Source organism: Anas platyrhynchos, chromosome 6 (genome assembly GCF_047663525.1).
Source record: "Anas platyrhynchos isolate ZD024472 breed Pekin duck chromosome 6, IASCAAS_PekinDuck_T2T, whole genome shotgun sequence".
In the NCBI taxonomy this organism is placed as follows: Eukaryota; Metazoa; Chordata; class Aves; order Anseriformes; family Anatidae; genus Anas; species Anas platyrhynchos.
In genome coordinates this window covers 18,436,375-18,450,943 of record NC_092592.1, presented here as the reverse complement: position 1 = coordinate 18,450,943, position 14,569 = coordinate 18,436,375, and the positions used below count along the sequence as shown (strand labels likewise).

Here is a 14,569-nt window from a genome sequence, read left to right as displayed (position 1 = left end):
CATTCTACAGTTTTTAGACAATCATATGCTGTAGCCCATTTTCTGTGATCCAGACAAGATTGTTTCTCTAGTGGGAGGCTGATAGTTCTTAGCAAGTATCTCTGCCCTTGTAGGGAATGAATGGATTACTTTGCAATCACAGTGAGATACCAAGGCAGTCTTTGCAGTTCTGGATAGCACCTATTACTGCTGAGGGTAATTGATCTTTTCTGTAGATGATCAAGCAAGAACCTGCATTAGCAAACCACTGTCATGTCTGCTGTTGTGAGGGCAGCTAAAACACTTTGCTGTGGTGATTTTCAGCTTTACAGAATTGAAATTTGCAAAAATAAACCAGGATCACCTGTACTTAATTCAAGAATGAGGTCCAGTGACCTTAGCTGAAACATCAGGAAACCTTCACAGCTATTGGAGAAAGTTCATCAGCTGCGGTACGTTGATATATCTCAAATATGTCATTGCTTGAGGCAATGAAACTTGTTTCTTATAATTTTGGTAGCACATCAATAAATCAATTCCTAGGCTCATAAATTACTTTTGTTATGCAAAAGTAGCTGGTTGTCTGGCAGTTCTAAAAATAATATGTATATATTACTGTAATTTTGAGTTGATCTGTGGTGATTTTTTTCAGAATTCTGAAAACTGACCAAATTTATTTCAGTCAAAAATCTTTAAATGAAAATGAAATGCTGTTCTTGTGATTTACTTGATTTTTTATTTTTTTTACTCGAAAAATATTTCCAAACAAGCTCCTTTAGATTTCTTTAGAAATCTCTTTTTAAAAATACCAAACATCATTTCAGTCCTTTTTCAAAGATTTTAGATTTTGTTTTCTCTAGGGAAATGAGTAAGTGAAAATAAAGCAAATTTATAGTACCTTTAGTTTCACCAAATCTGTATTTATCCCTGTAATTTTTTTTGGTCAAAATATTGAGCCTGCATTAGTTCCTAGTTCCTTTTTTACTTTTACTTTTACTTTTCACTTCCTGAATGGATTGACTTGCAAGTTTTAGATTATGCTTTGCCATTTTTTGAAATTGGTGAATTAAATATGTAATCCTTTTCAATAAAAACAATTATACTCAGTTTAGGGGTGGAGAAAGGGGAGACTATCTGCTGTTGGATAAGAGTAGTGTTCTCATTGAGCTTAGATCAAAGCTGTTTTGACTGTATCTGGCATTTAAAAGGCCAACCTGCTCGTACCCTGTTACCATAAAGAAATTTGCCAGGAAGGCAGGTGTCTAACTATACAGGCAATCAGATTACAGAGCAAAGTAATCATGATTTCCGATTGTGAGCATAGCTTGCCACATTAGCACATGTACTTTGGAAGAGAGGGAGAAGTAATCAGAGAAAGATAAAGACAAGGGTGGAGATCATTTGAGACAGTCCTGTTCCAACAAGCTAGTAAATTTTATGTGGATTTTATTAAAGGATTTCATTTCCTTTACATAAAAAAGGTCAAAGCTATCTGAAAATGAGAAAATCCTTGAGTTTGCTTTCATTTGTTTTTAAGAGTTACTGAAACGTAGCAATGTGTTTCTTGGGAGGCACCATTTGCACATAGATGTCTGTAACCGAGCAAGTCACAGCTGCAGAGTTTCTTTAAGGCATGCATGCTTGGCTTTGACATGCTCAGATTTATGGTGAGATTTAAGTTCTTGTACCAATGGTGATGTTTCCTGAATGGTTTTCATCCAGATGGTCTTCGAGAGGATAAGTTTAACAAGATTTATTCGCTGAGAAGGGGCAATGTGAATTAAAATTACAAGGGGTACTGTATATATACTATTTCTTTCCCACTCACTGCCTCATGAAATGTACAAAATCTTCTCTCTCCATTCCCCCAATAGAAGTTAAATGGAGTTGCTTCTTTCAGAGTATAGTTCCCCTTTGACCAGATTAGAGCTTTGGCAAACAAGTGTGATGGATTATTGCTGGGGTGGGAGAAGGGGTTGCCACCATAAACACCTATCCTGCCACTTTACCAGGGGCTTTCACCCTACGAGCAGAGGCAGCATATGCAAGCAAGTGCCAGTTTATCAGCTGTCATAGTTTGCAGGCCATTGGCAGTTAAAAATACTGGCTGTGAGCTGTATAGATGAGGGCTGGACCACGTTGCTTTCTAATGGCTCTGTTTCAGCTTCTGGAGAGGGACTGCTGCAGACAGATGGGAGAGGTAACCTCTTAAACCATTACCACTAAATCCAGCATGACCTTTCTGATTCAGCTCCAAGTCGTCAGTCTTTGAGAGATGTTAGGACTAACAGCAATGTTTGGGGTTCTGAGGCCGTATCTTCAATGGCTTGTAGGCACAGTTAAAGTCAGCAGAGTACCGGTGATTTATGCAAGCTGAGTATTTAAGCACAGTAATTCGCGTTGTGACTGCTGAACCTAGATTTCCTGGAAAATATGAGTTATTTTTCATATGAAGGAACTGATTTTTATGTTACGTTGTAGGTTTCTATAAGGATGTTGACACAGTGAAACAATTAGGCTCTTGCCTAATTGCTAAAGTGAGTGTCTTTGTCAAAGAAAACTAAAAGGTATCACTTCCATGCTTAAAGTTACATGCTTTGTACATGTTTGGTGGACAGAGTCAGAAGATTTGTCATTTTCTGGGGTGGTCTTTTAAAAAGTATGATTAATTAAATCACTATGTGCAATTTCTGTTATTATTTGCTTATTCAAGAGCTTAAAAAATAAGATGGTTGGCACTAGAAGATCAAAGCCTTTTATCCATTTGTTTTGTATCTCACTTGCAGGCTAGTTTTGTTTGTTTGTTTTCCTCCCATATCAAGTGTATCTCAACTATTAATAATTTGGCTTCTTTAACAGGACCATCACATTTTAGTTTGAACATCTTTGAATCAGGCTAAAACTCCAGTGACAGAAGGAAAAAGCCTGTCCTAGAAGAGCATATATTGAAAGATTGCACTGCCACCAGCATGTTGCTTTTAGAAGTCTGGGCATGTTAAAGGTATTTATTTATTTATTTATTTATTTTTACTTTGCTACCTTCTGTTATTTGGAGAAATATCTTTCATGCGTTGCCTGCTGACAATTGAACTTTAACAGACAAGATTTTCACAATCAATGACTGGTTTGAGATCTTTCTGTTTCTGAGTTGTTAACCTGTGATATTTTTGTTTTCACGAGGTAGCTATTCAGCATTTCATAAAATCATCTGCACTTTACACTACTGCAGTTTAATCAGCCTCAAGTGTAGGTACTGAAAATCACCAATTACTTTTGAAAACTTGGGCCAGATGATCAACACCTTTTTACAAGAATGAAAAATAGCAAGTGAAAAGACTTTGTGATTGTTCTTTATGGCAAAGAATGGACAGTCTGAATAAATTGTAGAAGGGTTAATCATTGTAATGAAATAGACCTCATTGTGTTGTTGCAAGTTAAAAATATGCCTCTTGCCGCTGGGCTTGCATTAATATTGTTTGAGAGGAGTAGCATCAATGTACTGTAATAGACTTTTATTAATAGGCTAGCACAGTCATCAGTCTCTGGGTTGGTGTGATGGCTGAATACAGTGAACACGAGCATCTTGACAAGCCAGTAACAAAATCTATCTATCATTTTCAGTATGAAGATGCTGTGATAATTATGTTTACAGTGGTAATAAAATATGGATAAATAAAGTGTTGAAACCCATGGAAATTTCAGGGTCCACAGTGAATACCCTATGAAATATAAAAGAGCATCACCATAAATTCACCTAGCTGTATAGATTGAAATCATTATTCTCTTGACCCATCTTGCTATTTTTAGAATAAATTTCGTGTATTTTTTATTCAGCATTGTTCAGTGATAAAACCACTTCAAGGCTAAAGACCTAGGTTGCATTCCTTGCTTGCTCTAGACGTGCAAGGATGTTTGGTGCCCTTCCTGTTGATAGTGCTGATGACTTCAGAACAGCAGTACAGTGGCATATTATAATTCTGATGTTAACAGTACCAGTCACTTTTTCATTCTAGTATCAGCCATATAAAGAATGGGGCATGTTCTGCTCCCTTTCATGCTTCTCTGTGTGGGCGGTTGACTCCATTTATTTCAGTAGAATTACTCTAAGTTTATGGTAGAAGGAAAAACAAACTTCCTGGTCTAGTGGCTTGTGGTGTCAATGAGTCAAAGTCTCCTTGCCTGAGAAATGATTTGTCATGTGATTGCTGGGAAGAAAAAGGCCCTGACTTTTTCTGCCCTATAGTCATGCCCCTGGCAGGACAAAGAAGCCTTATGTAGTTGAGAATATATTGCATTTACATTGTTTCACTTTCTTTACAATGGCAGGTTAATCTACACTTTAGCATAAGGAAGAATGTGATCCATTCTAGGTCACCATTCAACCCGACACTAAACAGCATCTGATTTTTTTTTTTTAATTACTTTTTTTTTTAACTGCCTAAGAAAGGTGCTAGTTTGATAGTCTGTAATACTGATGTCTTTGTGCTCATCCATGGCACAGCCCTGCTCATGCAGCAGCAGAGAAGGCGCCTTCTGCCAATGTGCCTCCACCCTGGCCTGTAGTGGAGGAGAGGTAACTCTGCTTCCCATGCTTCATTTAATTCTTGGCTCTGTCTGCTGAGAATGGCAATGGAGTTGCCAGTTGTGGCATGCACATTTATTGCTGGGATGTGAGCCAGAACCACCAATCCATTTTGCATAGACGCTGAACAGCAATGGTAAATACTTCTTGTTCATTACTATCCCAAGCCGGATTTGAACTGAAGGTTTGGAGGTGAAAGACTCTGTCTCCCATTCCTTAATCCCCTTAACATTTCAGTCTGCCTTATAAAACTTTTTAGAAACAAATCTAAACCTTGTGTATAAAATGAAATCCAGGAGAGAAAAGAAAATCCAGGGTGAAGCTTGAGTCTGTTTTCTTCTTCAGCAAGCTTCTTTGCTAGTAGTGACCCTGGAAAATTGTTCTCTGATTATTCTCTTGAGAGATCACTCTAATTTTTTTGCTGCTGTAGATGGCCATATGATCAATTGTCATCAGTCAGTGCTTGATGATGGGTCATTACTTACTAGTGCATACTTGGGGAAAAAAACACATGCGACTTCCATTAGGAGGCAGAGTGCACCTACATCAAATATGAAGAGTACAGTAAGTTCTCATTAATAATGTTTCAAGACTGTCCTCCTAAAGTTCTTAGTACAGAAGCTGCCTTCACAGTGGAAGAATTGAAACTAAGACAGATTTGCAGCTTACAGTCAGGAAAATGATTTTCCCCATAAGTAAAAACTGCATTTTTACATGAGTATTTCAGTAACAGAAATTGTATTCAGAAATGTAGAGATCATTCTCTTCTGTTCTTCGCTTCATCGCCCCCTAACTTCAGAGAGTTTTTGCATTTTAATTAATTTATTTAATTAAATGAAGTTATAGCAAGTGTAAATGTTCCCTTCTTGTTCCATTTCGAAGTTAACAGTTAATGTATGACACCATGGAAAATGCTACCTTCTTATGGGTACAGTATTGGTCAGGAAATCTGATTGTCTTCAAGAATGTAGAGAATTATTTTAGTAATTTAAAAAAAAATATCGTATTTTTAATCATCATAGCAGCAATTCAAATCAAACAGACCTTCAACTGAATAAACAACTGAGAATTAAACAATGTAAAGCAAGCACAGTCCTGCTATGCAAGTCCTTTAGAAGGAATTCTGCAAGGACAGCCTCTTTCCTATAAAGGTCAAGATCATTTCTGTCTAAATTATATGGGTTTTCTTTTGGGCTCTCAAAGTGAAATCTGGTAGACTAAGAGGAATAAAATCAGAAAGAGGTGAAATTGGAAGATGTAGGATTTTTTTGGTCCCTGTATATGGAAGGCATTGGAATATGTAGAGATAGGATTGGATGAAATTCTGTACAACCTAGTCGCATCGCTGTGTGTTCCATCTGGAGCATACTGCTGTAAATAAATATATCCATTTGTATGTCTAAAAACTGAGATGCTCTGTGAGTAGGATTGGTTTCCATGCTTCCTCTCCACTCTCCTCCCCTAAGTCTGTGTGTGGAAGACCTCTTAAGAAAAAGCCTGAGGGGAAGCAAGGAAAAAGGCATGTTCATCTTATCACCTAGTGCTGGTTGATCACTTCTGCATAAGCTCCCACTAGGGGCATTGGTGTTAAATCACAAGTTCTTACGCAACAAGTAACTGACTGTGACTTTTCTTTTTTTATTTTATTTATTTATTTATTTAATTTATTTAATGTGACACTCCATGTAAAAATGTACAGATTACTGACTACATTTAAAATGGCTATCAGACCACTTATTTTTAGTCACTACAAAGTCAGCGTTGAAGTTCTTTAGACATAGTAGGGAGCTCATCCCTCATGTTGTCTGCATTTGTGCAGGCAGGACCAAGCTACAGTGTAGAGAGAAGCCTGCTATTCACAAGCTTTAAACTAGCTAGCTTGGTTGACGTAAGTTGTTAAGCTGTGACAGCGAGTCCTCACCCAAGATCCTTCTGAAGGCTGTACTGCTCTTAGTATTTGAGTTGGTTCATTTAGGCTGCTCAGGGTATGTTTCCACCTCTGGATTACAGTGGAAGTTACTGCAGTGAATCACAACTGCAAACAGTTTGCTGAAGCATTTATCAGCTGAGCTTTGGCCTGCTTCCTGATCACAAATTGGCCCTGGATGGCTATGTGTAATAAGCTATTTAACACTGGAATGTACTTTCTGGACAAGTTTTGGGAAAAGATCTCTTTGGGACAGATGCTGGTCTCTGCACCTTCCAGCTTAAAGCACTATGCTCACTCATGTATTTTTCTTATGTTGTATGGTTTTAGATGGGGAATTTTATAGAGGAAGTTGGAGTCACAATCTAGTTGAAATGCAGGGGAGAGCTCTGTACCTCCTTACCTTATGTTTATTATAGAATTGTAGGTAAAAGCCCTTTGCAAATTGCTCAGTTTGTAGTCATTTAAGGCTAAATAAATGCCAGGGGGAGTTAGCAAGAATTCTCAAGATGGTCAGAGCTGATGTCCGCTGAAAGTCAATAGGATTGAGGCTCTTTTTTTGTCCCCTCCAGTCACTACATTGATTCTTTGGACACTGGCATGTATCTGTAAATCTCATTCCCTGGTATTCATGGTGTGCTTCTACTACAAATTAACATCACCACCCCATTGCCTAGTTCCAACTAAAGCAAAACTGAGGTGTTACCAATGTGTAGCCCTCTCTGGCACCATCTAGTGACTCCAGAACTGGGCTTCCAACCACTGCTCCGTTCCCATTGGAAAACAAGATGTGTTTTCCTTTGGCAATAGCTTAAAATGCAGTTCAGTGCAGATGTTGCTCTCATGAAATTAACTCACCTTAGAGCAACGGTTGCAAAGTCTTTTGGGAGAAAGCTTTGTAGTATGGCTCTTGTACTAACAGTTTAGATTCGTAATTCAAGGTGCAAAACTGCCAAAGCACATAAAAAATAATGTGAAGATCTTGTTATAGATATTTTGTTACAGTAAGAATCAAGCATGAGTATGTGTGTGTGTGTCTGTGTCTGTTTTAAGACTGTCAGAGTCTTTGAGCATCTTTTCTAGTCCTAATAAAATAGCTGAGAATGAAATGAGCATACTTAAATTATAGAATGATTCAGGGCATCATGTTGTTAATAATGTAGAGAAATGAGATATAAAAGCTTTTACTCAAGCATACCCTAAAGCAAATTTAAGTAGAGCACACAGCTATGATGCTGATTGTTTTCACAGGTGTTGGCACCATATGAATTAAATGAAGAAAAAAAATGGTGAAACATTTATGACTCATTAGAATTATGTGGTTTTCTATCCTGTCCTAACAACTGAAAAAAGGTGTAATTTACATTTGCAGCCAAATGGCGTGAAGTAACATTATACTTTACCGACATGAAAAGAGGAGACTTCCAGATGACTACTATTCTGAACTTCTCTGGTTCTCAAATCCTGGATTTTCAGTTTTTCATGTGGACTTTTGAGAGCTAAAATTATTGCTCCATTAAAAAAAAAAAAAAAAAAAAAAAAGAATAGGATAACTTTGAATCTATAGAACATGTGGTTTCAAGGAGCTAAGTGTCATTCACTATATATAACACCTTTACAATCAGAATATTTCCCCTTTTCATCAAAGAATACACTTGATAGATTCAAAGAGAGACACATCTGTGTTGGCTTTTTGATAAATAAGTCTGCATCCTCCTTTTCTTCTCTTCTTTTCAGAGTTTAATTTTTTTTTTTTTCTATCAGAATTGTTTTGTTGTAGATTTTAAATATTTACATGAAGGAGGTCTCCTGACAGGCTGATCTATAGCAGGAAAGCAACAAATAAACAAATCCATGTCTACAGTATTTTAGATTCTGGTTTCCTGAGCTGCTAAGTGTTTATTTTCCTATTGTAAAAACCTGCATTGAAATACATTCAAAATGGAGTTCACATGGCAGCTTTCATGCAACATCTAATGTTTTAACAAAGTCATAATATAAGCCTCAGCTTCCCATACACTGCATAGTTGGCTAAGAAAGAAAGCAGCTGATTTATCAGAGCCTCTGTGCTGTAGATGAGTCTTCAGAAAAAGAACATGTCGTACTTTGCAACTGAGACTTTTTTGCAAACACCTAATAAACCAGAAAAAGAAAGTTTTACTGGGCTTCATGAGCACATTTTTCTCCTCTCACCAGAGCACCAAACTCAGTTGGTAATCCTACATTCATTTATTTCATCCTCCCCTGAAATTTCTCATAGCACAAACTCAGTCAATTCTGGCTGGCTAATTTGCATCTCATGGCCTGCAGTATCTCTTTAGGAGGTGAACTATTAAAAATACATTAGCCTGGTGTGGATGGTAATGGGCCAAATGCTGCTGGTTTTGAAGGCAATCTGGGAAGCCTCATGCTCTCTCTGACTTGATAGCTGTGTAAGTAAGTTGTTTGTTTTTGCTGTCCTTGGACTTTAAAAGTTCTAGCAGCAGATGTAGGTGAGGTGATTGTTCTTCTGAAAATCTGGATTGAGAAAATGCACTTCTCTTCCTTTCCAAGCTTGCACTAATCTTTAACGTTACCCTTATTTCTGTTCTGCCAGAACTGTGTCCTATTAGCATCCAAAAATGTTACACATAACTTTGGCTTGCTTACAGAAGATGATCCAACCACTAACATTTGCCTTCTGTAGCTGAACGCTGAAAGAAAAAATAATCCACATTTGAAATGTGAGACTTTGCTGCTGTCAGTTTCTGGAACTGATTATTAGGGCTGTGATTTTTATCTACTCACTTGTACAGTAATTAAAAGCAATTCCCTCATCAGTTATCATCCTGCAAAGCCAGCTTTTAAGCAGTGCTTGATGTACAGTTTATTAACCTAAGCCCACGTTGAAGGAAAGGTGACATAGTTTAAAAAGTAAGAATGAACACATCTGCTCAGAAACAAAGAGCTGAATGCAAAATAGATACTTACTGTTAAACTAGCAAAATGGCTATGTGATTTTAATTGGCAGAGTAGGAGTAATCACCTGGCTTGGGCTGGGTATACACCTTCATTCTGTCCACTCCCATATGTCTTTTTTACATGGATTATTTTCTGTAGATGTATCCTGTCATGATGGAATAGTTGGTTAAAGACTTGAGCAGGAAATCAGGGATTCAATTACTGTGGCTTGCTGAAGAGGAAGCTCTATTCAGCTGCCTGACAACTAGTGCCACACCTTCTAGCAGGTATTGATGAGCACAAATGCCTATCAGTGTCAGTTCTGAAATCAGGATGTTTAATGTTACCTGAATACTGGGCCTCTAGCCACCAATGTTGTAGCTGAAGACATCTTGATCGTGGGAAAGAGGTGTCAAATAATAGGCAATTAAATGTTATGATACTTAGCTGTGATGACTCTTCTGGGTGGGTGCTAGAGACAAAACATTAGGCTGAACGGAGACAAACTTTAAGTGAGCTATGGATATGTTACGTTGGTCATTTCTGGGCTACTGAGAACAGGGTGGAAATGCCCCCGCCAAAGCAAGTGTAGGATGTTCAGTACTTTTTAATGTAATGCATGAACCTGTCACAGTCCTTTAAGGAAATGCTACTGTGAATGTTATCTTGTGAGAATGCTCAAAGTTTAGGAAATACAGGCCTTTAAAGACGAAGATTGAAAGTGGAACACAGGTCTCTGAAGTACAACATGCCTGCAGAGCATCTAAAACACTGATGTGGGGGTGCTTGAGAAAGGGGGATAAAAACAACTCTGGTGCAAATATGCAGAGGGAGGCAAAAAAAATACTGAAATACTGTCTTTGCTCTTTCAGATGGAGCTGCTCAAAGCAGTCCAAAAGAGCAACAGGGTGTGTGACGGGCAGTAAAGTGATTTGCAACCAATAGCCCACAAGAGAGCAAGGAGTAAGTGCCACAGGAGCTTGTGCCCACCCCCAGCCCCACTAGGAAGTGAATGAAGAACTGCATGGATCTTGTTTTAAATGGAACTGAACGGTAATCCCAGGAGATTTAAGTGCTGAGATCATGCAATGGATACATATTTCACACCTGGGGATAGAGACATGCCTGAGATGAGCCAGGAAATCTATCTACAGGCCAGGCATGAATACCCAGTTGAAAGCATACATGGAACACTGAAAGCTGTGTAAAGAATATAGTGATTGACAAGAAACGCCTCATGAAATCCCAGCCCAGCCCTGGAAAAGGTCAGAACAGACTTGTTTCTAATGAAAGAAACTTTATGGCCACGGTAGATTACTAACCCAGTTTCTGGAAGATGCACAGACAAGAACGGTGATCAGAAAATGGAAGGCACAGGTTTCGAGATATGATACTCACTGGGACCAAGTGAGAGGGTCCTGGTACCTCTCATTTAGGATTTTGAATACTTCAGTGCATTTAAAAACTTCTGCATAATAAGATTTATGTCCCTTTAAATACAAAACAGAATAGGAAGATTGTATCTGTCTTAAAGGCAGCCAAACAAAAGGTGGCAATGTTAGAGAGATAAGAAGGAGGGTTGTCCTGTTTGGTTTGAACCTCATAAATGCTAAATATTTCCACGGTTTAGATAGTGACATGTATTCAGAGTTTAAGAAAGTATGTCTTCTGAAGCTTGCAGCAAAAATGATTTATTTTTTTTCTTTACAGCTATTGGGAAACCAAACACAAAGAGCCTAAAACCCAGAAGCTACTGTATGCAGGCAGGTGTATATGAAATTTACCCTGAAGTTACTATGAAAGATAAGAGCACCAAAAAAAGTCATTGGGTACAGGACGTGAGAGGAGTAAAACAAGCAAGAATAGTGAAACCTGAGAGACTACACTGTAACTGGAATCAAAGATAGCAGCAAGTGATCATAGTCAGACTAACGTGCCCAACACAAAAAGGATGTGAAGTCTGTGATCAGCACAGAAGATCAATACAACCGATCCTCTCAAGGGCCCTCAATAATGACCAAAATCAGGGAAGTTAAGCAGTGTGGAAAGAACTTGGTTGCTTCATCGTTGGCATCCAGTGTTGTTTTAGCTATTACAACATAGCCTTTCTGGCATCCATTTGCCACCTCGGTAGAGTGTCAATCTGCTTTAGGTCCTGCGTCATACCTGCTATTCCTGTACAGATGTCTTGGATACCTTAAGGTCTCTCAAATGGCACTGGGCACTGAGCATGAGCAGAGGAATCCTGTCACTTGCCTTATGAAGCATCATGCTCTTGAAGGGCCACAACAGTGTGGTAATGGCTACAGACCAGTGTGGCAGCACTGAGTAAGCTGAAGAAATCTTTAAATGGGTAAGTCTGTGCAATAATTATCTTCAGCTTTGGCTTTTCAAGGCCAGCTGTGGGCCCAGTCCTGCAACTTCTTACTTTGGCCAAGAGTGAATCTCCTGAGGGGAGCTTTAATTCCCAGAGCAGATGGAAGCTGTCAGGTTCACAGTCAGAAGTGATGGAAAGGGATAGTGTGTAACAGCTCCCTCTGGACAAGAGAGACTGGGGGAGACAGGTGGGTCTCTCCAGCCAAAGAGAGGATATCAGAGATAAGGATGCTTTAGAAAGGTGGTTTAACAGGCAGTGAGGTGTCTATGTAAAATACCCAGAGGAGAAAGCAATTAAAAGAACCGTAGTTGATTAAAAAAAAAAAAAAAAGACTTGAAGAAAATAGAGTTAGTCTGAGAATGAGCTTAATCAACAAGGTGCCCTTGAAGTTTATCAGACCACCTAGAGGTGCAATATCCTAGACAAGCAACAAGTTCTGAGAAATACCCTTCATCTAATCTTTTTTTTATTATTATTATTTTTCCCTACCCTAGAAAGACTGAAGTGTTTTGGTTTGGTTGGAAAACTGAACTAGCTTGCCAGAGGGAAAGCAAAGGAAACCAGAACATTTTCCCAAAGAGAAGGTAAGGCCCAGCCACACCTTGCAACATCAAATCTTTAATCATGTACCTGCCTGCATAGCAGCAGCAATATTCAGTGTTTCTGTAACATCATTCATGCAAGCATTTCAAAGCACTTCATAAGCACTAATTAATCAAACCTCACAAACACTCAGCAAGCAGCAACTTTGCCCACCAATGAAGTGTAATCACTTCTAAAATGGAATATGATGGCAGTTTGATATCGCATAACGTGACGCAACAGGTCAAGGCAAGTAGAGCAGGAGCAATTGAGGGCACTTGGGAAGTACCCATCCTTAAACAGTTTTGCAGATACAGTGCTTCTTTTACGTTAGATATGCTTTGTTGGAGGTATTAGCTAAAAATATTTCTTGTGAAAAAGCAGTTTTTGCATTTCAACCAAAAGAACAATTTAAAATATGTTTTTAAATTCCTAGTAAAGTTCTTTATGCTAAAGGCAAATATCTGCACTTTGTAGGGACAATCCATCAAAATACTCTGCTGTCATTGTTGTTTCCATCTCACTAGCCAGTGGTACTTCAGTCCTAGACATGAAATAAAATACTCCTGTGTGGCTCTTGATGCCCAGGCTTTGCCAATGGCAGTTTCTTGGAGGAAGAAGGAGACTGCAAGCTCTAGCTTCGGTTCTGCTAAATTTTCAGGGACCACCTGGCACCGTTTCTTTTAGTACTTTACCCCTGGATGTTTCTTAAAGCCCTGATCCCCAGCCACAAACCCTGCTCCAGTGCAGAAGCCATAGGATCTAAATCAGGGCCTTCTCTTGGCTCAGTTAAAGCTGTCAAGCATTCCAGTTGACTCCGATGGGAGAAAGAGTGGGCCAGCCTAGTTTCTTTATATTTCTGCCAATCCAGTCTTGAGGGGTGGACTAATTCAGATGTGTGTATGTTGCTAATATTTTGATTGCATGTCTTCCCAATTAAACATATGCTGAGGAACGTTGGCCTTTTCCTGTCTATAGGCAAAACATCCCTGTAGTTTAGGTCTCCTGTCCCATCACTTCTCATCTTCTTTAGAAGCAAATGGGACATGGATTTTATTTTATTTTTTTTGACATCACACAATAAAATTATATTTTCCTTGTGTAAAACAATGTGCAAACCATTAAGTAGAATAATGAAATGCTGGAAGTTAAAACAATAAGCTTGGATGATTTAAACCTTGCTACATTTTAAAGGAGCAATATGTTTGCAAGAATGAATTGGTCTTTTGGGCTGAATAAATAGTACAGATATCCAGCCCTCTTTGGAAAGAACAAGTAATACCTAGGAACATAATTTAAACCAGTGTTGTAATTAGCTGGTCATTTCACGTTACTAGAGTTTTTGTCTTGTTGTTTGGCTTTACAAATGACCCATATAGTCTTCTTTTAATTATATATGATACTTAAAAAAAAAAAAATACCACTAAACACAAAAACCGAAAACACACACACATACACTAACTATGTTTGCATGAGAATCTTTCCTTTGGCAGAATATTTAACAGTAAATTATTTAGATGGATTATGTGGCACATTCTCCATTAATAAGTCTTTGCAAGCTTATTTAAAAGCCCAAGGTCTAGGATCTCCTCTAACCATACCTTCAGGATATCATAATTCTCCCTGACTTCACTTCCTGAACACTGAAGCAACACTGTATTTTAAGTCAAAACTCATCGCACCATACATCTAACAGATAAATAATGGGCATTACTGTGAATGGAAAAAGATGGCTTTGTTCCTGCTCATGGTAGAAACTGTAGAAGTAGAAATTCTTTAACAGAAATTCAGTCAAATTCTTGCAGGACTTCTTTCAGAAGCTAGGAGGACTAGAGTTTTCCTTGGGATTTTTTTTCTCCCAGTAGCACAGGGAGTTAAAATATTCCTGACTTTTGCACTGGGTCACCCACATACCAAGCCAATATTGAGATGGAAATCAGAGCTGTCTTAAGGCTGCTCCTGGTTACCATCACCTTCTTAAAGTCTCCAAGAAATGATTTCAGTTCCCTAGGATCAGAGAGAGACAGATGTTCCGTACCAGTTTCCTTATAAGTTCACCTGTAGTGGATTAGTAAATAATACATTGTTAGAGGAAGGCATTGCAAAGCTATCACACAAGGGTTTGTGTCTTTTGTTTGTTTGCTTGTTTGTTTTTCAAATCTAGCATTCTCCTGACAGTGCA

The 14,569-nt window shown here is 38.4% G+C and overlaps 1 long non-coding RNA gene across 4 annotated transcripts in view; it reads left to right on the top strand.

Moving 5' to 3' along the window:
* Nucleotides 1-14,569, top strand: part of LOC106015799 (uncharacterized) — a 200,367-nt gene that overhangs the window by 152,212 nt on the left and 33,586 nt on the right. For all 4 annotated transcript variants that reach the window (XR_011810008.1, XR_011810006.1, XR_011810007.1 and 1 more), the window contains exons 5-8: nt 2,839-2,980; nt 10,301-10,693; nt 11,139-11,781; nt 12,300-12,389. This is a non-coding gene — a long non-coding RNA (uncharacterized lncRNA). The remainder of the gene's footprint in view (nt 1-2,838; nt 2,981-10,300; nt 10,694-11,138; nt 11,782-12,299; nt 12,390-14,569) is intronic.